The 24,224-nt window shown below is 45.7% G+C and overlaps 1 protein-coding gene across 3 annotated transcripts in view; it reads right to left on the reverse strand.

The window, feature by feature from the left end:
- Positions 1-24,224, reverse strand: part of SLC4A4 (solute carrier family 4 member 4) — a 233,190-nt gene that overhangs the window by 170,082 nt on the left and 38,884 nt on the right. The window contains exon 1 of one of the 3 annotated variants that reach the window (XM_049814983.1): positions 15,342-15,659. The exons of the other annotated variants lie outside the window; for them this stretch is intronic. The gene's annotated coding sequence lies outside the window, so the exon portion shown is untranslated. Of the gene's footprint in view, positions 1-15,341; positions 15,660-24,224 lie in introns of those variants that run through there. 3 annotated transcript variants of the gene reach the window in all.

The raw sequence follows: 24,224 nt of genomic DNA on the forward strand, positions 1-24,224 counted from the left end.
GTGACACCAGCAGGATCTTCCTGAAGCATGCTTATCACCAAAATCCTCATGTGACTACAGTGTGTGCTGTCCAGCTATAGATTGAGACCTGGAGAAAGTACATAACCAAGAACAATGAGTATGTCAAGAGTTTTATAAATAGTAGAGACCTTGGGCGTGGGGAGAAGGAACTGGGAAAAAAAAAAAAAAAAATCAATCTCTGCAAACTGGTTACTAGATGAAAGTCCCTGTAAGATTATGTAATTTCTACAAATCAGACAAGTCACTCAAAAGTAAGGAGATGTGATACCATTTGAGATCACATCAAAAGGAGTGTGATCAGAGCACACAGCTGTGAAACTCATAGAATCATAGAACGATTTGCATTGGAAGGGACTCTTAAAGATCATCTAGTTCCAACCCCCCTGCCATGGGCAGGGACACCTTCCACTAGACCAGGTTGCTCAAAGCCCCATCCAACCTGGCCTTGACCACTGCCAGGGATGGGGCATTCACAACCTCTCTGGGCAAACTAAGACAGAAAAGGCAAAGTCACCCAATCCAAATGTCAGCATACACACATAATCCAGGCAGAGGAAAGACAACTTCTCCAAAAACATTACGCAAGGAAGAAAACGAGTGGGCTTTCAGAGACTAGAGGGCTCCAAGCTAACCTCATCCTCACTGGAGTGACAACCCCTTGTCCGGAAGACTTTATAGCGACTGTTCCCCAGGGCAGATCGGATGAAATCTCTTCTGAAGAAGGTCACTGGCATTGGTCCCAGTGCATGCATAAAATGCTAATTTAATAATAGTCAATCAAAACTAATGCAGACCTGATAGCCAGAAATGCAAACAGCCAATTTTCAACTAAACGCCCTTTCTGCCTCCCCCAGCTGCACTGGGAAGGAAACCAAACCCACTAACACACACCCCCCCCAAAACCCAAAACAAAACAAAACAGAAACCAGTGCAAGTTTACTGAAGATGAAGAAACAACATTTCCCGAGAGAAAAGGGGAGAGAAGAGAGAAATGCAAAACTAAATTATTTTAAAGCCATCTGAGAATAAGCAGAAATAACGAAGCATTTCATCACTTCCACCAAAGTAAGCTCCAGCCAGAACAACAGGAGTAAGTCACAGCTCACAACACCGTGAACCCAGGGGGCCATTCTGTATCTCAAGAGCACCAAGTGCTCAGCAAAACACCGATTATGCCAGCACAAGCCCCAGAACCCAAAGGATGCAGGTCCCTTACGAATGACACCCACGAGGATCATTCAGCAGAAATGCGACTGCAAGCGACGGCTCCTTTCTGCATCGTCACAGCGGACGCGCAACCCTGTTCAAGGAGAGCCGTCTATCATGCCTTCTGGGGGCTACCATCAGGCTGCTGGGACAAAATCACGTATGTCTGATCCCTGGCTATTGCTAACCAGACTTACACCCACACGCAGGGAAACTTTTCTGCTTCTCAAAATTTCACATCGTGGTAGCAAAGGGGCAGGTTCATATGTGGTTTTGCCAGTATTATCAGACAAAGACAACGGCTGTCGTGGAGCACTGATGGCCGCTGGGATAAAAGATGGTCTGGGGAAAACTCACTGCCACGTCCACTAGCCTCACAAAAGAGCTCATCCACACACTCACTCCCTCAACAGCACCTGCAAAGAAAGCAAACAGAGATTTTGTACACTTCTCAGTAAAATTCCCTGCAGTAGGCAACAGGGAGCAGGTCACCGGTGTACGGAGCAAAGGACCACCTTCGGCTGGCCCTTGCCCTTCCACGTGCTCAGCTGATAGAGATGAGAGCAACACACTGCAGTGACCTACCTACCACCTTGACTTTGAAGCGTGGTGCCAGTGAAGAGCAGACCAAGCCCATGATCTTTACACTCGTACCTGCAGACTATCAATTAGCCATTAATAAGAGTTTGGCCCAGACCAGGCAGAGGCACATGATTGCCTTTTTGCTGCATTAGTCAGCGAACAAAGCGATACCGGTTCTTTCACCACCAGGACACCAACCTAAACAGGAGGAACATGGCACAGCATAAAAGCAGAGTGGTATAAGCAGACAATGCGTGATCCTGCATAAAGTCAATCCATTTAGAAACGTTAAACTCACTTTACCAGCAAAATGAGTTTGCTACGGGATAGGCATTTTGCTTCATGGGAGAGTCATGTTCTTAACTTGGTTTTAAGTGCCCTAAAGCTGGATTTACTGCATCCTCCAACCACCGCCAAGAGTGCATAACTGAACTGCTGAGCAGGCAACTCCCAAGTTTTAACAAGACTGTCCTCTAGATGACATCCATTTAAGGGAAACCCAAACCAGACTTACTCGTATCAGCCTAAAACAAGGCTGAGAACAACACAATAACCCAAGAGCCGAAAAGCAGTTTCTTGCCAGAAAGTGTTCATAGCCACTTCTTATGAACTCCCTTTTAGTGACCCATTGCAATGGAAGAACAACTTGTGGGGAAAAAAAATGGTAGGAACACAGTGATGCTGACAAGCAGCACTGTTGCAGGAGGCCCTGAGTCCTCCAAAGCAACCTAAAAACTAGTGTAATGACTAACGAGCTTGTCCAGAAGGCGAAGCAGACTTCTGGAAGAAAAGAGAAAATAGTACCTTAGCATAGGTATTTCTTTCAGACAATGTCTGAAAAACCTCATCTGCTCTAGGAAAGGACTTTGAAAAAAAATCATTCTTCTGGACAGAGACAGCCTAAAAAATTAAGACCACTTGCATCTTCCATTACCAAAACAAGGCTCCTCATGTTACTCAGACTCTTGTAGCACTTTTACAGCCACTCAGGCAAGTTTGTCACTAGAATGAGTTCCTCTCCCTGTATCAGAAGTTGGCTCCTTCTCACTCCAGTAACACAGCAGGTCACTAGTCCATAAACATGAACTTCCCAGATGTCCCTAAAATGTGCTCTTCAGAAAGGAGAGATTTCCCAGGTTCCTGTGCAACTCAGCCCTTTATCAGCGAGGGTTTCAAGCCATGGCATTTTAACACGAGCAAGCTATATAAAAAAATATTTTATAGTTCCCTCATTCTCTTTCCTCTTCTTCCCAAACTCTCTGAAGTAAGAGTTCCTACTTCTGCTTTATGAGCTGTAAACTCAGAAGCACCCTCAAGAGCCACAGCTAATGTTAACACGCTCCACCTAATATACAGCCTACAATGAAACAACGTACAGGTTGATGTTAAGTAGAGCACGAGAATTAGTGTGTGGTGCCCATGAGAGTCAAGTTACGAAGGTAACAGGCCAGTAATTGCATGCTAAGATCTGATACACGAGCATACTGGACCAGGCTAATTTGCTCATGTTGATCGCCCACTGTCTGCTTTCATCCTCTTTTTCATATGCATTTGCCTAAAAAACTGGAGGCAGCCATTCTTTGGGAAGAAACCTCAAAAAACAACTTTCTGTAACAAGCCCCAAACAGTTCTTTGCTTGGGTAATATATATACGTAAAAGCACAGCAACATAAAGCAACTTTTACACTCCTTTTTTGACTGATAGGGCCAAGGGAATGTTTTACTGACCTACTGATTTTTAAGAAATATGTAAATAAAAGATGAAAATCAGTTCTGCTGTTTGGCCTATTAGGTGTGGCCACAAAGCAAGCCAGCATGTCTGGTGATGGAGAGGGCAACACAAGGCACCATGGTGGTCAGCACCCATCAAGCATAACCTGCCCAACTGGGTCATCACCTGGCCACTCCGTAGCTGTTCCAATTCACCCCCAACTCAACAGAAATCCTTCCGACCAGTATTCCTGGGTACTATACTTACACCAGTTGGTATCTGCAAATTTCACCAGTCACCTTTAACTAGAAATCTCCGTTCCAGAAGAGGGTACAACGGTGGCCAACTCCAGCTAATTTTCAACAGAGTTTGGATACCAAGCTGCCTTTTGTCCTTGTGGTGATAAGGGCCTCAGTAAGCAAAAGAGATTAAAAGGTGCTCCTCAGTGACTGTGGCCAAGTCACACCCATCTTAACCATCAGCTGCAGGCACTTTCTTAAATACAGGGTATAACCACCTATCACTGAACCCAGCTTGTACCTCTTCATGTAATCACAAATTTCTTGGAGACACCTGTTAACAAAGAACAGCTTTCTGCCCAGCGTCTAATTGCAACATGGCTCTTTAAAGGTACATGGAAAACAGTCTACAGTAATATTAAATCCCAGTTATCTGCACCCATTATCTTGCAATTTTTTTATTGCTAAGTGGAATAACTGGTCCGGGAAGAGAGCCAGAAAAGTTGGGCCGATACCACAGTTCAAGACTCCTTTCATAGACATTACTGACAATTTTAAAAGTAAGAGTCATATCCAGAAGCGTGCTGACCTCTTCATGAAAAACACTAGGTGCCTTGACTGAGTTACAAGTCAAGCACACCCCCCCTGAAATATTCCTCCTCCCCCCCCCCCCCCCCCCCCCGAAAATACTAAGCTGTTTGTAACGGAAGGTTATTGTGCCAGGAATACTTAACGCAAAGGTGTCTAATTCATCATTTAGAATTAAAAAGGCAGGAACAGGTTCAAGAAAGATGGCTTCATTTGTAGAAAAGTAATTACAGAAACTTTCAGAGTTCGCAGAAATCTCTATGCACTCCCACATTTCTCCACCGCTGAAGGCTCAGAGGACATTCAGGTTACTTGCCGGGAGATATATTTTGAGCACGATGAGCTTAAGTTGGTTTTGCAATGCTTTTTAATAAATTAAGTTGTATACCTAATGTTCAGTGTCTGGGCTCTTCTAGCTTGATCTTTAATTTGAGTAATTATTTTAAAAGCTGGAGACATGATCTCCCTTTATTCAGTGTTTGGACAAGATTCTGACACTGTAAGATACAGTCGGGGTTTCCACAGCTTTGTTTTGCAGTGTATTCCCTTTCAACAAAAATTATACATTGCATTTTTGGCAAAGAGAAGAGATGGACGATCCAAACAAAACTTGCAAAATACAGAGGTTTTTTCTTCTGCAGCAATTCCTGCTGTTTCACTGTTTTATTCACAGTCCAGAGTGGCCATCCCGGGTCAAACTATAGTATGATGATCACAGTTACCTGCCCACTCCTTTAATACAAATAGGAATAAGCCATGAAACTGAGTAGTCGGAGCATCACAGTTGTAGTTCAGTGCCCACAATAGTCAAGGAAGGGTGCCTGGGCTTGCCTAAATTGTCAGCGAAGCACAGGCCCAAGCCTATGCTCAAGCCCAGACTTGCTCACATTCTTTCCATGCTAGTAGGCTCTCAGGCTTAGCTTCTGAGCTAAGGTTCAAAGGTCTGCAAAATTCAAGGTCTACCCCAAAGCCCAGCAGACCCAACTTTTCCTTCTTGCCACTGGACACCAGCAAGGTCCCACACAGAAGCTAGCACTCTCTAGTGCAGCAGCAGGAACCGCGAGCCGGTCCCAGCAGGCACAAGAGCACAGGTGCTCCCTGTGCAAACCACGAGGCTTTGAGCCAGGGAAGCTCCAAGCCGTCGGGCTTCGCACGCCGAAGCCTGCTCACAGACCTGCACTTCAAGAGCAACAGCGATGATGCCAGGGACGAAGACAGCTTGGCGCAGGACGGATCCCTCCTTTCCTTGCAGCCCACTCGGACCGTTGCTCTCACGCCTTCTCGGTCATGCATCCGAGGGACAGGAGTCATCTCCTGAACTGCGTCGGGTACTCAGCCTGCGTTTTGCATTCTAGGCTTAGCTGAATTTTCTTCAAATGGGTCTTATGTTTTCATCCATATAACACACCATTTAAAAGGGCACTCTATCTTTTCAAATGGTTCTATTTTCAGTTAAAATGTTGCACAAAACTTTATTTTAGTTACACAAGCTATTCATATTAAGCAAAGCATCAGGCAGATTAATCCATTAATAAAGGAAGCCTTTCCCAAATTCAAAATGTAGAAAAGGCACATACTCACCTTTTCCTCTAAGCTAACCAAAACACTTATTTTGTCTGACAGGAGAACACATATTCAGGACTCTGTTTTACCCTAATAAGGTCTCAAAATCCACTTCCCTAGGCACAGTTAAGTATAACGTATACCATTCATTGAAGGCCACAGAAGGCGTTCTCAAAGCTTGTATGACATGGAAGGTATATGTTGTGGGAGACGGACCACCTTTCCTTCTAAAACCCAACTCTGGCTTTTCAATATATAAACTGATCACTCGCTATTCATAAAAAGGTAGAAAACCTAAAATACTATTTTATCCTGAGTGAGAAGCATTTACACAGTTACGGGAATATCTCTCCATATATCACATTCCTGCGGAAGTACTTCTTGCTCTTAAGCAAGAATAATCTTTTCTTTCCAAGCACGTTTTGGTGATGTATGTGTCAGTAATACACTGGAGACAAACTCACCGTGAAATGGAAAGCATTTAAAGTTAGCACTCTGCTAACAACATGTGTCTATTCCAGATGGTTTTAGTGATGTCCTCCAAGGGAAGTTCCCCTCCAAGAGAAATATTCTATTCTAAAGACGTATTTTATTCTACAACCTCTCTCTGACGCCACCCTTCAAGTCCCTATCAAAGATGCACTGAAGACTTTGCACTGATCTTCAATTGATTTCCAACCCCACCCTGCAAGCACCTTACGGTTGCAATCTAGACTTTGCTCTTACACCCCTCTGGACCCGTCTGATCAGTTCTCTCCACTCGCTGTGCTATGTCATCATGCGTTTCTCCTGTTCGTACCGGTGGAGCTACTGACACAGGACTCAACCCAGCACAGCACCTCAGGGTGGCCTTAAAGGTCAATTGGTTGAATTGCTTCAAGGCCAGAAGTCACCTGTGCTAAAGTGCTTTGCGGGATTAAGGCAACAGCCTCACAGAAATGAACATCCCATGGACTGTAAGAAAGGTATCAGAACCAGAGCCCACCGTACCATCAGGAGTAATGGAAACCATGCTGTTGCACTCCAATGGCACGGCTCCGTATTTCCAAGCTTTCTCTATGCACTGATACAGATACTTACTGCACTGAAACTCCATTCACTTCAGGCGTCTTTTTAAGCTCACCTATTAGCAGCAGCACAAAGGCATCTGGCGCTGCTTCCGCAGAATGCCACATTCACACTTCGCCTGGGACAATGCTCCTCAAACTTGGTTATTACTCACAAACCCAAGCCTAATAGATCATGAGATGTTAAACAATTTATGTGGAACTACTCCCGGGGCACTACACACTGTATTGTGCCATTAAGGCTTTGGAACAAAGCTTCATTGGGAACAGAAGAGAACAAAGTACCCATCTATTTTTTCACTGAGATTATTGTTTCTGCCTAGAAGGACACACAGGCTGGTCTGCAGAACAAGGCTACTGTTCTTCAGCTGTGCTGTTTGTCTGCTGAATGCAGGAACTGTCAGACATGGAAGTGATATCAGACTATTCAAATTTAATAAGAATTTGGGAAAAATCTACTTCATGATTACCAAATCTTCCAACTATGAGACCTAGGCAAAACTGGCATGTACAGTTCCCGCACATGAGAAATACTTTCATTCAATTCCAATGCAACAAAGCAGGTTTAATATGCTCAAATGCTACTTTTCCTTGAGCTACTGAGCAACTATTTCCCAACCTCATTCTAAACACACAGTCATCTCATATTTAGCAACCTTGATGAAAGATCTTTACGCTTACATATAAGGGTTGACAATGCGTCTGAAGTGTCATAAAGTCACAGGTACAATAAAAACAGTTAACTTTTGCAACCTGCTGTTCAAGGTTATGAGTTGAAACTAGACGCTCAGATCAGCAAGTCTACAAGAGGTGATTAAAATTAAGTAAAAACATTAAAAAATCTTCAGGTGAAAATAATCTAATCTTCACATTGCACACACCACTGAAAAAAGATAGGCAAGTTCTATTTCTGCACTTACGATACAAAAATCGAGACAACATGAAAATTTTAATAAAGATCATTACCTGACATGCAAGACTCTAGTTGTTGTCTTTGATTTAAGATTACACATCTATATAGTCATCAAAATAAAAATTTGGCATATTTTGCTCAGAAAACAGTTGCAGAACAAGATAGAATATACCATAGGTGTCAACTTGAAGTGAAAAAAGCCAAAAATTTGTCGGCACCTGCAAACCCATTAGGATTTCTTGCATCATACCAGCTGTATTGGATTTGCAGGGCAAGGTTTTGGTAGCGGGGAGGCTACAGGGGTGGCTTCTGTGAGAAGCTGCTAGAAGCTTCCCCTATGTCCAAGAAAGCCCATGCCAGCCGCCTCCGAGACAGACCTGCCGTCGGCCAAGGCTGAGCCCATCAGCAATGGTGGTAACGCCTTTGTGATAATGTATTTCAGAAGGGGGGAAAAAAATTGCTGGGGCACAGAAATGGCAGCCAGAGAGAGGAGTGAGAACATGCGAGAGCACCAGCCTTGCAGACCCTCAGGTCAGTGCAGGAGGGGGAGGAGATGCTCCAGGCGCCAGAGCAGAGATTCCCCTGCAGCCCGTGGTGAAGACCCTGGTGAGGCAGGCTGTCCCCCTGCAGCCCAGGGAGGTCCATGGGGGAGCAGATCTCCATCTGCAGCCCGAGGAGAGAGGACTCCACGACAGAGCAGGGAGATGCCCAAAGGAGGTTGTGACCCCGTGGGAACTCCACACTGGAGCAGTCTGTGCCTGAAGGACTGCAGCCCGCGGGAAGGAGCCACGCTGGAGAAGTTCATGGAGAACTGTCTCCTGTGGGAGGGACCCCACGCTGGAGCAGGGGAAGAGTGTGAGGAGGAAGGAGCAGCAGAGACAAGGTGTGACAAACTGACCCCAAACCCCATTCCCCGGCCCCTTGCACCGCTGGCAGAGAGTGGGGAGGGAGATAATTCGGGAGTGAAGTTGTATCCGGGAAGAAGGAAGGGGTGGGGGGAAGGGGTTTTAATATTTGGCTTTATTTCTCATTACCATATTCCGATTGCATTGGTAATAAATTAAGTTAATTTGCCCTAAATCCAGTCTGTTTTGCCCATCACGGTAATTGGCGAGTGATCTCTCCCTGTCCTTATCTCAACCCAGGAGCTTTTAATTGTATTTTCTCTCCCCTGTCCAGTTGAGGGGGGCCACAATCGAGCGGCTTTGGTGGGCACCTGACATCCAGCCAGGGTCAGCCCACCACACCAGATCATTGTGATAACTTGTGGAAGAAAGTAAAATTAAATCTCCACTGGGGAACAATCACATAAAATTTTAGCCTGTTTCATTAGTTACACAGATTAGCAGCAGTCACCTTTTGCAGGTTAAAAAAAAGCGGTACCATTCCCACCATGGCCCCATAGTTCTGAGTACCGTTTTCCACCCACAATTATTTGTGTCCATAGCTGGACAGATAATGGAAATATCCAAGTTCCAGATTTAGCGGTAGGAACACTCAAAACAGATCAAGAAACAAAAAGTTCCAACCTACTCTCAAAAAAACCTTTAGCAAAGAAATCCGTAGCTAATGGAAGTGAAAATAATAACTGAGTAAGCTGAAAAAGCAGTCCTTGAAATATGTCTAAGAAGGAGCAACACAGAGAAACCTGCTCCAATTTATAAAGAAATGCAATTTGTTTCACAGTCTCTGGCTGGATCCAAGCTTTTCTCCTCTGAAACCTAGACAAAATATTCACTCTGGACCATACCTTGCAGGAATAATTTGTTTATAAGGCAAGGAAAATTATACAATTCATCAAGCTAACATTTTATGTTTCAGTATATTTTAAAATATTTTCATTTATTATGGTAACATTAGAATTGAATTAGAATTGAAACCATTTTTATAATTATTGTTAATAATAGAATAAAATTATTTCAGTAATCCTCAGTCTTGAAGTCATTCGAACAGTTCCCACCACCGTCAAGTTCAATTTTTCAAGACTCACTTTGAGATGCGAGATGTATGGACCAGTACTTATGGAAGGATGACGATGGCTTATTTCAAGTCAGATTTAATTCAGAGTATTTAGCAATCATACATTATATAGTACCAAAATAGTAATATGACTGTTTCCCTATAAATGTAGTTATATAATAATAAAGCTAGAATTTGAAATGCTGTGGCTTGGAAGATTCCCCCCCCTACACACACACCCACCCCACAAAGGATTTCCTTAGGAGTAGTAAATACATAGATTAGCCACATTCTCTCTCTCTACACACACATATATATATCTAAATAATACACACATGTTTTTTAAAAAAATAATAATAAATCCCCCCTTCAGTCTTTGTTTTACTTTTGCAGCAGAATTAGCTCTGCTAACAGCACACATTTCTGGAATTCAGATGTTGAAAGTTCATTTCAGCCGCAAATTAAAATGATTCCGATTTTGGTGATGTCAGGTTATCTCTTCTGATTTTTCTGGTGAGAAAATCTGTTAAAAATAGGGCCATTTGCAATTTCCTCCAATGTGCTCAGAAGGATCAGTCATACTCAAACAGCGTGGATCACAGCTAACTATTGTATGCTCTAAGTCCTGCTCTCCTTTTATTTACATGGCTGTAAATTTGGACAGAAATCCACAATTCCAAACCAAACAGAACTGAACACCAAGAACCGAGATGTAGGTTTCTCTGACTTTCTGCTATTTCTCCTGTAAAACCCATGCAAATTCTCCCCACTGATAGTCAGTCCTTCAGGCAACTTCAAAAGTTCCTTATGTGAAAAACTAATAATCGCAAGAGAGTAATTCAAAGACATTTCCATCTCTGCAGTTAATGGAATTAAGCAACTGAAAAACAAGAGGACAAACGATACCATGGGGCTTCCCGGCTCAGCAGGTCACTGTGCAGCCGCTCAGTTTAGAAACACCTGACGCAATGGACAGCTTGCATTCTCCTACACCCCAAAAGGCTAGTGCATGGTCTTGTACTAAATGCTTTTATTTCATAGGAGGTATTTTCATCATAACTAAAGCAACACGCTAACTTTCCAGGCTTAACAGTTAACTCCACGCCACAGTATCTTTGAGCTCAATCTCCATGCAAGCTTTTACCCCAAAGTCTGTGGCCACTCCTTGAAGCCACTATTCGACATTGAGTCATCAAGGTCTAGAGAGATGATGGTAGAGATTCACCCGAGAGCAAGCACTCCAACAGTCTGGGGTAGTTTTAACCAAGCGTTTTTAAAAGTTCTGTAGCTTTTTACTTATGCCACAGACCGTTTTATCACCCAATTACAGGTGCCGTAATTGCCTTCAACACTGTCCGACAGCAGTAAGGAGCATTCCTGCCACAAACTGCGTACAATCCCGAGCAAACTCAGTAGAAACGAGATGCTACGGCAACTCAGAGCGCAAGTGTAGGGGGGCAGAAGCATTGCTTTGAAAGATTGTAGGACTTCACTGCAACCTTGATAATTTTATTGCTGCATTTTCATTTCAAGCCACACAGTGAAACATAGTCAAGAGAAAAAGACCTCTGCCTCCCCATTCAAGTTCTGTTATTTAGAGAGAGCACAAAAGAGAAGCTTTCCTTCCACCGCAAGTAGCACAATGACGCAGAGAGACGCTCCTTTACCAATATTAACTGTAAACTGCTATTACTGGATTTTCAAAGAGCACTCCCTTTTGAGCCTTCTAAAAGGATTTGAAGCCGGAAGCAGCTAATTGACTTTGAACAAGAAAACCTGATAGTAGTTATCAGAACCCTTTTCATTTGCTCAGAGCAAGAGTTCAAATTCTAAACCTAATGCACAAAGAAAATACGTGAAAGGCAGGTTGCTGGAGCGTGACAAGGATGCTATCTCACTAACGCAATGAAGTCATTTTTACCAGCGCCACAGAAGAAACGACCCGATGCCATAGCACCAGTGCTAGAATGCTGTGAATGCTGTTTTCAACAAGGCATCTTTAAACCCCGTCTAAAGTCCTCTCGTGCTCCCAACCCATAAGAAGGAATTCAAGCACAAACCAATAAAAGCTATGCTATTTTTGATAGGGACATGTATAACGAGATAATAACATAAAAATAAAAAAATTAAATTAAAAAACCCCCCGAAGACTAGCAAATTCACACTGAGAGATCGGCATATAGGCACGCAGGAGCATCACTTTCTGTACCCACAGGAATAAGCGTTTTCACACATCCACCTTCCTGAAGCAGCTATTTCACCCAGTATAGCTTTGCTCAATCAACACAACACCTTGCCTTTGCAACTGCTTCTCTCTGGCAGGACAGCATCCCCGACTCTGTCTAAGAACTGCTACCTGAAAGCAGCTGTTTGCAGACTTCTCGGCAGAAAAATAAATACAGGTTTGCTCTTTACTCTCTCGCACAGCAGTTTTCATTCACAACTTTGCCCAAAACACCTTCCAGCTTGTTATTTAGGACAGGTCTTCAAGGTGGCAGCGCAGTTAAAAATCCTTCAGACAGAAACACAAACGGCTTCTCCACCGTTGCTGGAAGAACACTTACGTACATGAGCAAGGCGCCCTCTCTGATAAGTAGGCAGATCAGAAAACAAAAGGAGTTACAGATTTTCCCTTCTCACAGGGATGTTTGTCTTGCAACTGCACTTTGTGCACAAATTCAACCTTTTCTTATCAGTGTAAGACATCAGTAACCGAGGGATTTGTCCGACACCCACAGTAGGACTGCAAAAGTGCATTCTGAAAGCTCCTCTACAGAACTCCTTTTAAAAACCTACTGTGAGGAGTACCACAGTACAACACCAGTATATGAGGGTGTTGCCTGACCGCAGAGGAGTTTCAAGATTTCAAATCGTAACATGGCAGTTTAAAGGAAAAATCTTCACAGTTATGAGCTGCAGAAAACCCTGCCAGACCTTGCTGGAAGCTGAATGGATGTGTACTGGGTGTTAACTTGCTAGGAATGCCCTGTGCACACAAATGAAAACTTCATCCCTCCTCCCCCAACTGAAAAAAAAAAGAAAAAAGCCAATCTGTAATTCCTTCTCACCCCACTTTCAACTCTGACCAGCAGCAACACACCACGCTGCCAGTTCCTCCTAGGCTATCGGTTATTCCTCTACAGTTGCCAGCCCCTTAAAATCTTGGAAAAGCAGCTTAAAGTAGCCTCTTCCTTCACGTCCAGCCACTGCTCTTACAAACATGAAATTCACACTCAGCAGGAACAAAGGATAAGTTACAAGCAAATCCTTCCCATGATATTTTTTTGTTAACTTAAAAGTCCGGGTTTGCTTCATATTTGCATTTAATGGGAGCGGGGGGGGGGAGGGGGGGGGAATCACAGAAAAAGCATCACTGCAGATTGTACCAACGTTCGCCCTTCAGACCACACTGACACTCACAGGCATGTCAAGTTACTGAGAACTAAAATCACCAGCTGAAATAAAGCCTTGCAAAACTGAACTCTGCGATCTTCTGACATGACAGAAGTCACTAGGAAAGGTCTTTCAGCACTTGCTTCAGCACTGAAAGGCACGCAAGAGAAGAAAGGGCACAGACTGTGACAAATCAGTTCACATACGTGCAAGCATGTGAACAAGCGCACACGCACTGATGCAAACAATCCCATTTAATCATTCTGCATATGATTGGAAACTATTACAACAAAATTAAGCCTGTCATGAAGTAGTCGCTGGGGTTGGGGAGCCTTAAGTGTTGGGGTTTTTTTGGTTGGGGGTGGGGCTGAGGTCTCTATAGCCTGCTCTTAATGCACAAACAATTTTGTTTTGATTATTGACCAAAATAAGAACCAGGCATATTCCTGCAGACTCTCACATCAGCAATTAGTAAGTAGCAAATTCTATTCCCACACACAATATGCAACTCTGCACATTTTGTTAAATCCAGCTAGCCAAGTTTCTTCCTTTTTTCTTTTTTTTTTTTTTTAAATGGAAAATATGTACATTTCAGGAATAACCAGAACAATAAAGCCACTAAGTAGCTAGCAGCCTAAGCACAAAGTCACATTTAGATGCTTAGTAAACTGTACCTGCCTGAAACAAAAGAGAGCAAGTATCTATCGTAGCATGGTTTGGGTTGAAAGGGACATTAAAGATCATCTCGTTCCAACCCCTCTGCCATGGGCAGGGACACCTTCCACTAGACCAGGTTGCCCAAAGCCTCATCCAACCTGGCCTTGAGCACTTACAGGGATGGGGCATCCGCAACCTCTCTGGGCAACCTGTGCCAGTGCCTCACCACCCTCACAGGGAAAAATTTCTTCCTTGCATCCAATCTAAATCTACCCTCTTTCAGTTTAAAGCCATTACCCCCTGTCCTATCACTACACGCCCTTGGAAAAAGTCTCTCTCCGGCTTTCTTGCAGGCCCCCTTTGGGTACTGGCAGGCTGCTCTAAGGTGTCCCTGGAGCCTTCTCTTCTCCAGGCTGAACAACCCCAACTCTCTCAGCCTGTCCTCATAGGAGAGGTGCTCCAGCCCTCCGATCAGCTCCGTGACCTCCTCTGGACCTGCTCCAACAGGTCGTGGAGCAGTTCTGTGATGAAGCTGATACTGTTAGGATTTGCCCGAGGGCCCAGCCTTGCTGCTGTTCGTGCCCCTAACCTGACTTACAGGCGCAGCAGTAGGGAACGATGAAAAAGAGCTCCCGCTGCACGCACAAAGCCACGCTCTCCTCAGAGCGCAGAGCCTGGCACCTTTTCCCACACCCTCAACACCAGGAAGCTCTCAGCACATTGGAGCACACCGGCTCCTCCTGAACGCAAGTACTGAAAGGATGCGCTCCTAATGAAGGGGAAGTCCGCTAGTAATTAATGTTGTCGTAAGAGAAAAAAACCCAAAAAAACAAAAAAAAACCAAAAAACAAAGGTATGTGAACATAAGGATGATTAAATTCTCATTTCCATGTTTGCTCACGAGCAGAGCAGCTCTGGACTGCAGTGCTGAGCAGGAAGCTTACCAACGGGAAAATAAGCAGCGAGGAGCTCGTCTCGGCTAACAAAATATCCCCGTACGGCCGCATACCAGGTGGAACGCTAAAAGCTTGAGAGGAAATAGGAAGGGTTTCCTCGGAGCGGCTGCTGCTGACAACTTACTGGAGATAAACTGAAACCATTAGAAAAGTTCTCCAACGCCGCGAAGCGGTTTTTTTTCGAGTTACCCCCAACTGCCGAGCGCCAGAGAAGGGCACCTATAGAGACACACTCCGTAGGAAAAGAAACCGGGGCGGGGAGGGGGGAAGAGAAATCCTCCTGGCTGTGAAAGCTGTGGCTACCTCCACTCCCTGCCGGCCCACGACAAGTGTCCGGGGGTCGCCGCTTGACCCCAGCCCATCCCCGCTTCGGCTGCTGCGGAAAACCCCGCCGAAAAGGCCGGGGAAGGAGCCGAAAGGGCCGGGCAGGTCGTTTCGTCGTTGCGTGTCCGTCCCCCCCCCGTGTCCCCCCCCCCGGATGCTCACCTCCGGGGCTCGGGCTTGCGGCGTTCCTCCAGCTTGGCGGCGGGCGGGGGCCGCGGGGCAGCGGCGGGCCGGGCGGGGAGCGGCGGGCGGCTTCAACGCGCGGTGCGGGGCATGGCTCCGTCCGTCCGTCCGTCCGTCCGGAGATGCGGAGGCAGCCGCCTGCCCGCCTCTCCCTACCGGCTGGAGGCTTTCGGCCGCCCGCGGTGGTGAGGGAGAAGCCGGCCGGCCCCGGGGGAGCGCAGCGCACGCCCGAAGGGGCCGAACGGCGAGGCTAGGCGGAGCGGAGCGGCTCGGCTGTGCTGGCGGCGCCTTCCCCGACCCGCATTTAAAGCCGCCCGCAGGCTCGGACGTCCCCTCCTCGCCCGCTCCCATCCCGTCCCATCCCATCCCCCGCTCCCCCCTCCACCTCCCCGGCCGCCTCTCGTAAGTCACGGGGCCCCCGGGGCGGGGAGACCGGAGGAGGAGGCGTCGTGCGGGGCCGGGGCTGCCGCTTGGGGCTAAAACAGGTCGGTTTCCCCCCGCGCCAGACCCGAGCCCCGCCGGGGCAGGTGGCTCTCGGCGGCCGGGCGGCGGGGGGAGAGCCCGGCCGCGACGCTGGAGCGGAGCGGGGGGGGGGGGGGGGGTGTTAAAGAAGAAGCGGTCCTACCCAGCCGCCCCGCAAAGTCTGCGAGCTGTCCCCGGGGGGGGAACCTCAGCCCCTCTGCCGACACCATATGGGGGGGCTGGCTCCCCGAAAGCCGCGTCTCATCGCTTCTGCCGTCAGCCCTTCTCTGGCCAGGTTGGCTTTTTCCAGCTACCCCCGCATGCGAAGGCTCCTTTCCACCGCCACCCTCTTCCTCGGCCCAGGGGATGCCAAGCGGCAGATGCTCATGCCTGGGATACAGGGAAGGGATGGTACGGTGGGGAAAGAGCACCTGGGCCCCCACCAGAGCTTTTTCGTGGCAGGCTGCGGGCTTCCCGAGAGCATATCGTGCTCCCATGGCAGGAACCCCACCCACTGAAAACACACAACCAGGCTAGCATCTTGGCCAAAAGCACATACTACAGAGGAGGGGGAAAAAACCCAAAACAAAACAAAAAAACAAAACACCAACTGGGAAAAATGTAGAAAACACCACTGGGTCAGCTCATTATAATTTTGCAAGCAAATAATATCTTATGTAGTGCTCCTCCTTAGCTTCCAGCATGACAAGGCTCATCTATCACCAACCAGTCTTTGCTGCCCACATGTGTAATCGCCGTGGCCCACCCCCCTTACACACTTCTCTTTACTCTAATGGCCCTTCAAAAAGTTCTTTCCAGACTGGTGCTGGAATAGAGCACCAACACCAGTATCTCAAATCTTGTTCAGTAAGCTGCATCTCTTTTGCTCAGCTTTACTATCCAGGCCAAAGTGACCAGATCCATACAATGTTTTGCAACAACAGGGCTCTGCAAACGGCTCACAAGAAACATGGCAGAACAGCGATCCATCCAGGGAAAGGACATGAATGCTCAGGGGAACAAAGGAGACTATTGTAGCTCTGCAGAGGAAAAACTCCACCTCTTCAGCAAGGTTTAGGATTACCACACAGCAACTGCCTCTTCAGCCACTCCTCAATTACCACGCTCTGCTTTTGTCACCCGTCGCAATTTCTTATTAGGGAATAATATGCAATCCATTGGACAGGAGAAAAAGCAGCAGCAGCAACAGAAGCCACAGCACTGACCGACTGGAGTGACCCCACTGCAGAAGCCATCTCCCTGCTGAATTCCCCCTCTCCCTCCCACTGCTGTCACCCCTGTGCTTTCCGCAGCCCCTGAAAACAGGTAACTGTCCTTCAGCCCCTCACCCCCCTTTTTAATCCTTTTCCTGAAAGATCTCAGGCCTATCATCTGCATGTGAATTGGTTGGGACTTGGGCTCCTCTGCTCCCTTTAATGGATCAAATTCCTTCGGTACCTGTTCTTAAACAATCAGTGGGTTTCCAATGGGCCACTGACAGCACAGTAATGATTCTCATGGTCCTCAGCAGCTGGCTCTTAGCTCCCTATTTTAGTAACAAATCTAAATAACTCCCATACCAATTCCATTTCCCCACAATTCATTGTAACTTAAAATACTGTCATCTTAAGCCTATGTGCTTAATTTTCTGGCTAAAAAATGTTTTGACATTAGGATGCACGATTGTAAATCAGTCTTTAAATATACCATTACTACATTTAATGATCTAAAACCCTATCAAAACCATTTCCAGGAGTCCTTAAAACAAGAGCCAAGGCAATTATCTCAAGCAAGTTTGAAAATGAGTACACTCTATGTACAGAGAGACACCCAAGTAAAATGACCTAATAATCCTGTCTGTCATTGTGATCGACAAAATAAAAAACCATCAGCTAGAGCCGACTTGTCTGACACACCGTATATACATAACTTATGGCATTACTTATGCACCTTGGCCTGCATATTCCCTCTTAAAAGTTACCCAGTCATTTCCAATATTGTTTTTGATTCAATGAACAGAGATAAGCTCGTCACTCAGGACTAAAGCCCGCTAACTTTCCATTCACCGCACAGGCAATGAAGAAACAGTTTTGTTTGGGAAGTTTTTGGCTGGCTGTTTAAACCTGCCTTTCAAGTCCGCTGGCTTCAGCCCCATGCACAAAGACTTTGCAAAGAAAAGGTGTGCCGACGGCCTTCGCTACAAGCCAACCTCCCACTCACGACCCAGGCAATAAAAGCCTGCCTCAACAATGGCACAGGGCAGGATGTCGCACTCAACTAAACGTCTCCTGAGATCCAGAAATATTTTTTCTGCCTCCTCGTCCAGCGCACAATTTTCCTGTGAGGTCGCACAAGGTATCTTTGTCAATGACAGCATTTGACATGTATACGGATAATGAGAACGACCAAAGTTATGACAGTAAAGATTAGAGGATACATAAACGCACATGCTCAGTGGAACTGGTAGGGTAAAACTTTCCCTGTGGGCAGGTTATTCCATAAATATATCTTGCAGCATTTCTGGTAGATTCCTCAGAAGCCACTCATGCTGACCACAGCGTTGTCACTCAGAGGCGATGCTGAACTAGATGGAAACTGGCAGCTCCTGCATTTCCCGGGTTTTGTGCAGACTACAGAGTGATAAAATATTTGCATTGGACTAAGCCAGGAGTAATTCTGTCTAAGCCAGGCAGTTTCAGAGGATAAAACTGTTTCAGTAGAAAGAACTAGGTGCAGAGAGACCCCAGTTATACTTGTCTTAAGAGTCTTTTTGTACCTTTTTCTTTGTTGACAAATCGTCAGTGCCAAATGATAATTCACAAAAGCAGGCTCTACCCTAGTCACACTTGTGCATGCAAGTAATCCTCCTTACATCAATAAAATCAATCATGCATATTTTCAGGACTCAATCCTTGATCATGGCTATTCCTAAGGACCTTAAGTTTTCAGGGGGGTTATGCTTTGTTTTAAAAAGACACAGGTATGCAGCTCATTCTAGCTGTTGAACTCAATGGAACAAATTCCTGCATTACATTTCTTAGTATTACAGCTGAATTAGTCCAATAGCACTGACTTCTAAAGCCAACCACAAAAAACAATTCTGTAGCTCTCATATTTGGGTTCCCTACTTGTGTTCAAGTCACCAAGAACCAGAACTTGCCCATCCTCTCCATCTGCTTCCCAGGAAACCTAGACAGAACTCAACGTCTCAGCAAGCATTACCTGGTAGCTGGTTATTAAAGGTCTAATGTAAGTAAACCTATTGGCTTTTGAAACTTGATTAGCAGGTTCTGCATTTTCTAATAGTCCTGCCTCAGTTAGCTTTAGAAGCAACATTCAATGGGGAGCTGGCATTTCAGACTCTTGTATGAGTCCTAACTCAGCCCCCCTGACTGCCTGCCCACTCACTGTGAAACCACATGCAGGGTCCAAAGCAGCAAACTGCCAAATTCCCGCTGACTTCCCCCGCACTAGGGCTCACACTTTTATCTTTCGAAGGAGGCAGGAAGAGGAGGTGCTGAAAAACATTCAGCTGAGGTAAGGCAGAATCAAATGCTGGAGGCTTAAGGGGGTTTTTTGCAATGTATTATTAATGATAAGCACATCAAGCGCACATGACGGCTGTTTGAGAGCAATGAGCAATCCTGGATCGCTTTGATAGCCATATAGGCCACAACAGTCCCTGCGTTCACGTCAAAAGGACAGAGAGCTACGGGGATTTCATAGTCTGGGTCGATTGCTTCTGGTACCTTCCAATACCCCTGATAACTTCTAATAGCCCAGCGTATTCACCTCAAAAGCTCTTTCAGTAGATCTTGAGTTAAGGTTGGAAGGTTAAACACTCGGAGATCGGAATATATGAAAATAAGTGTTGTGTTCTACTTTGACTGGGAAACAACACAAGTTTGTGCTTTGCACAGACCGGTAAGCAAGACCTGCCAGTCTCTTACTGGCTACTACTTCCAGGATTGCATTTTCTCAAACTTTCCTATTTCCTTGCAAAACCATCCCTTATCTTTCCAGCAAGAGCAACTCCTCCACGCACCAAACTGCCGTGCCCATCGCGCGGAGTAACAGCAGGACTGCCGGGACACCCCGAGCTGCTCGGGGCCAGGAAAGCAGCAGAGGCGGGCAGGGAGCCTGCCCGAGGCTGCGGTGCTGCTTGGGGGCCCTCTGCTGGAAACCTGCCCCCACCCCCAGGCCACAAGCACCCCCAGATCAGCAACCCCGCTTCCCCCCGCGAAAGCGGGGCAAGCTAACTCATTTCGTATGCCTCAAGTTGTGTCCCGCTCTGTGCTAGAGGGCGCGAAGCCAAACCAGTCTTTGGTCAAAGAGCCAAAAACACAAGGCTTTGTTAAAATACAGAAAGCGTGTTTGTTTATACACCCACAAAAACCACCAGAGCATAGGATGCTGAAACACACACTTCCGCCACCTACAACTGTTGGGATACCGAAACAACAAATACTCACCCCCTCTAGAATGAGTAAAGGAGAGGGCTAAAGAAGAACAGAGCAGCGCAGCTGACTGAAGCGCCTCTGTGCTTTCGAACACACTGCCTCTTCTCTGCTTCAGAGCGAGTTCATGCGGAAAGCAGGTCAGAAGGGACACCCATTTTTTTCATGTCTTGGGACAGGAGAGAAATTGTAGGGCTAAAGTCAACCCCCTCTAGCACAAGGCTAATTGTATCTACGTGAAAATGGGGTAAAGAACTGGAAGCACTTCTCTGCTGTATGACAGATATGGGTGGGCTGCTAATGAGAGGAGCAGTATTTACATCAGGAGGATTTTTTCTTTTCCCAGTTTCTCCCCCAGCTGTCATTTAGATGAGTTTCTTTCTCTTCCTCATTCCTCAGCTATTGGCATCCTGGGCCAAAAAAAAAAAATCAAAGCTCTGAGAGACAGGCCGACATGCCCTCCAGTCCTTTTGTATAGCACCTGTACTGTAGAGTCCAGACTGATTCTTCTGAGCACCAAATCCTTATAAAATATTAACCACCATCTTTATCAAAATCCTTCTCACTGTGTATCAGCTTAGGAAAGCTTCTAATATTTTATGGCTGACTGGAAGGACATGGAAAAATCCAATCCACTCTCAGTGTAAGGCCAAGTCCACCAACATGACTAGCGTAGACAAAACTTGCAACTTACTGTCAAAAATCAGCAGCCCCCGCAACGAGCCTTCTTAACCTCTGGCTGAAGATGCCTTCTGACAAGCAGACAGTTGATAGGCATTAGGGTTAGGAGGCAATGTACATCCAGAAAACAAACTCTGCCTGCTTCTCTAAAATTGAATCCTTGCCTCTCCTACACTGATAGCATCTGGTCTTGAGCACCGAATATCCTGCAGGAAAGCATAGCCTGAATAGCAGGTCACTGTGATCCTCTTAATTCAAGACTACATCTTTTCCTGATGCAGAAAAATCCCAGCTGGATAGAGGATACATAACTGTGCCTGGTTGCCAAGCCCCCGAAAGGTGGAACATGCTAAGGTGATTCTGAAACAGAACTTTCCTTCCAATACCATTGTTTACAAGAGAGAGAGGATAGCTTTAGGCTTAGCTAAGGGATTCAAATCCAACAGCTTTCCAGCTGGTAACATCCAAGATCAGATATTACAGTCTTCTTCAAAAGGTGCCCTAAGTCTGACAGCCTCCATCAAGATGAAATGTTCCGCAGGGTTTTGGAGATGCCCAATGGCAGCAGCAGGAAATCCAAAATACAGCATGCCACAGCAAAAAGCCACTTCCTTGTGAAATCCCTCCTGCCAGGGAATGCTCTCTTCACAAGGTGAACACATCCAAAACTATGCCACAGGATCTGAAAGGCTTCGCTTATGGCTGAATCCGATGAAAAAGAACAAAACTTTTTTTGGTGCTGTAAACCACAAACTGAATATTTATAGTGAATGCCTTTGATAAACACACTTGTCATCTCAACCACCATGAAGTCAAGATATGGGCGACTCCCTTTTCTTCGCAATGCAGCATCAGTAACACAGGTACTGTATCGGTAAATTACCAACTTCCCTACCTAATCCAACCATATATACACCTAAGCATCCTTCTCAGGTGTTGCCTTGTGATGGAGGTTTGAAAAAAGCTACCAATCTATCACAACAGGAAACTACATAGTAAAGTCCATGGAGATCTGTATTGCTTAGCTCCAGACAATTAATCATTAATTGATTTCCTGTACTGTTTAGGTTATTGTTCTTGGAACATTGTTTTTCTCTTACTTAGCCAATTTAAACAACAGATATTCATCTAAACGTTTCTTCTTCTTCTTCTCAGCTCTTTGCCTTTAACCATTTTCCTATTGTAATAATACAGACTCTTTATTCGCAGAGAACAACAGTGTTTCCATTGATTAGCTTTTAAAGTGTTGCCTAGTTCTCTCCCCGGGGGGGCCCTCTTTTGATATGGAGAAAAAGGCTACATGGGAGCAACTGGTACTTGAAATAAGGTTAAAGTAACTCGATCATATTTTCCCTTCTGTCATTTCATTTATAAACTCCAGGTCATTTTCATGCAGGACACAATTAATAATGCTATATACCAAAGGTTGGTTTGGTTTGTTGTTTCGATCCCCCCCCTCCTCCTTTGGGAAGGGCTTCAGTTTATTATCCCACTATCTATTCTGAGTGATCAGAAAAGTTTGCTTTTCTTCTCAAATAATTAAACAGTGGCATTATCATTCATTACTTTGGATTTTCACATCTCTTGCTCTTTCTCTACTCTTTTATATAAACATATCCTAAACGAAACATTTTTAAACAAACATTGGCAGGTCATACTTAGCCAGAAATTTGTGCTCTATAAATAAAGCTTTGAGGACATAATGATTTTTAAATCATTTGTTTGGTAATTCCAACAGAAACAGACTATTTTATACCAAACAACAATTCCCCAGGGGCACATGTAACTCCAAAAGGTCTTTGCCACTTTAGGACAGTCTGAAGAACAAAGCGTCCTAGGCAAAAAAAAAAAAAAGCAGAGTGAAAGTGAAACCGGATAAATGTGTTGTCAAAGCCAAAACAAGTCGTCGTCGTCGTCGTCGTCCCCCAAAAAAAGAAACCCTGCATGAAATGCATTTGCTCTTTTTCACTCAGGGATGAGCACAATCACAACAGAAACAATCACAACTTTTATTAGCAAAGGGTTTGCCCTTGTCCCTCTTGGGCAAGCAAAGGCTGCACCCCAGCAGCCGTGACACCTTTGTTGCTGTCACAGACAGCATTCCTACAAGAAGTTTTAGATGCTAGGGGACTATTTTTACAATGGGAAAATCCTGATAAAAAGCCACTACCAACAGCTGCCCTCTCTCATCACAACAGTTCGTGAGGGAGGGGCACTGCTGTTGGAGCCCTTCTCCCATCGTCGTGCAGTTTCAAGAAACGCGGGGACGAGGGAAGGGGAAGCAGAACACACTGCCTGTGAGATGACTGCTCTAAAGCCATGAGGCTAGAAGGGGAAAAGCACCACTGAGAGCTGGCTGCTCTTTCAACACCCTTCCCAGCCCAGCAGCCTCTTGCTACAGCAGCTTCTGCAAGGTCGGGCAGAAGAGGAGCAGCCCCCAGTGCATAGCCCCTGATCTTAGTGATTCATCACAAAGGAAGGGAGAAGCAACCTGCGCTGAAATCACCCAAGGACAACGCAACTCCATCTGAAGACCTTTGGATAGATACCTTTAGGTATGAAAACCTTCCCCAGCCAACCCTGTCGGATATTCTGACCGTCGTTCCCAATGTTCAGCAATAGCTGAGCTGTGCATTTTACATAAGGCAACACCAGTGAGTTCAGAGGAACTGCACCGAGGAGAAACCTACCCACAAGACCTGTTGCCGAAACCACCTATTTAAATACCTCTTGTGGTTACCTGCAGCAGCAGTCCCTAAAGAAGACTGCAGCAAACAGCCCACATCAGAGCAAACCCCTATCTCCTCTCCATGGGAAGGAGGCAATTTGTTGAGCCGGAGTTCAAGGGCAAGGGCTGCCTGGTGCTCTGCAAGAAACGGTAAGGGCAGGCAGCAGAGCCGTGTTGTGCAGCACCTCAGAAGCACTAATCTGCAAGAACGGCTTAGGGGACCAGGCTGCCACGTACAAGAGAGATGAAGTATGCGACTGGCCTCAACTTCTACAGGCTTCCAGTAAGCAAAATATATTCAAGGCATATCAGCTTAAGACTAATAGAAGTTAAGGCACTGTAAGAAGTAAAAATGTGCAGGAACAATATCTTCTGCCTTAAAAACTAATAAACTCGGGCTTCACCTCAACATTTATGTAGCAACAGGAGACGACTGTCTTGGGACAACATTCTGTTCTGTGTGCTTTACGGGACTCGGGGCACGACACAGTATTGACAGATATGAAGGGACAGCATGTTCTGGTGGAGCATTGT

This window comes from Accipiter gentilis, chromosome 12 (assembly GCF_929443795.1).
Source record: "Accipiter gentilis chromosome 12, bAccGen1.1, whole genome shotgun sequence".
In the NCBI taxonomy this organism is placed as follows: Eukaryota; Metazoa; Chordata; class Aves; order Accipitriformes; family Accipitridae; genus Astur; species Astur gentilis.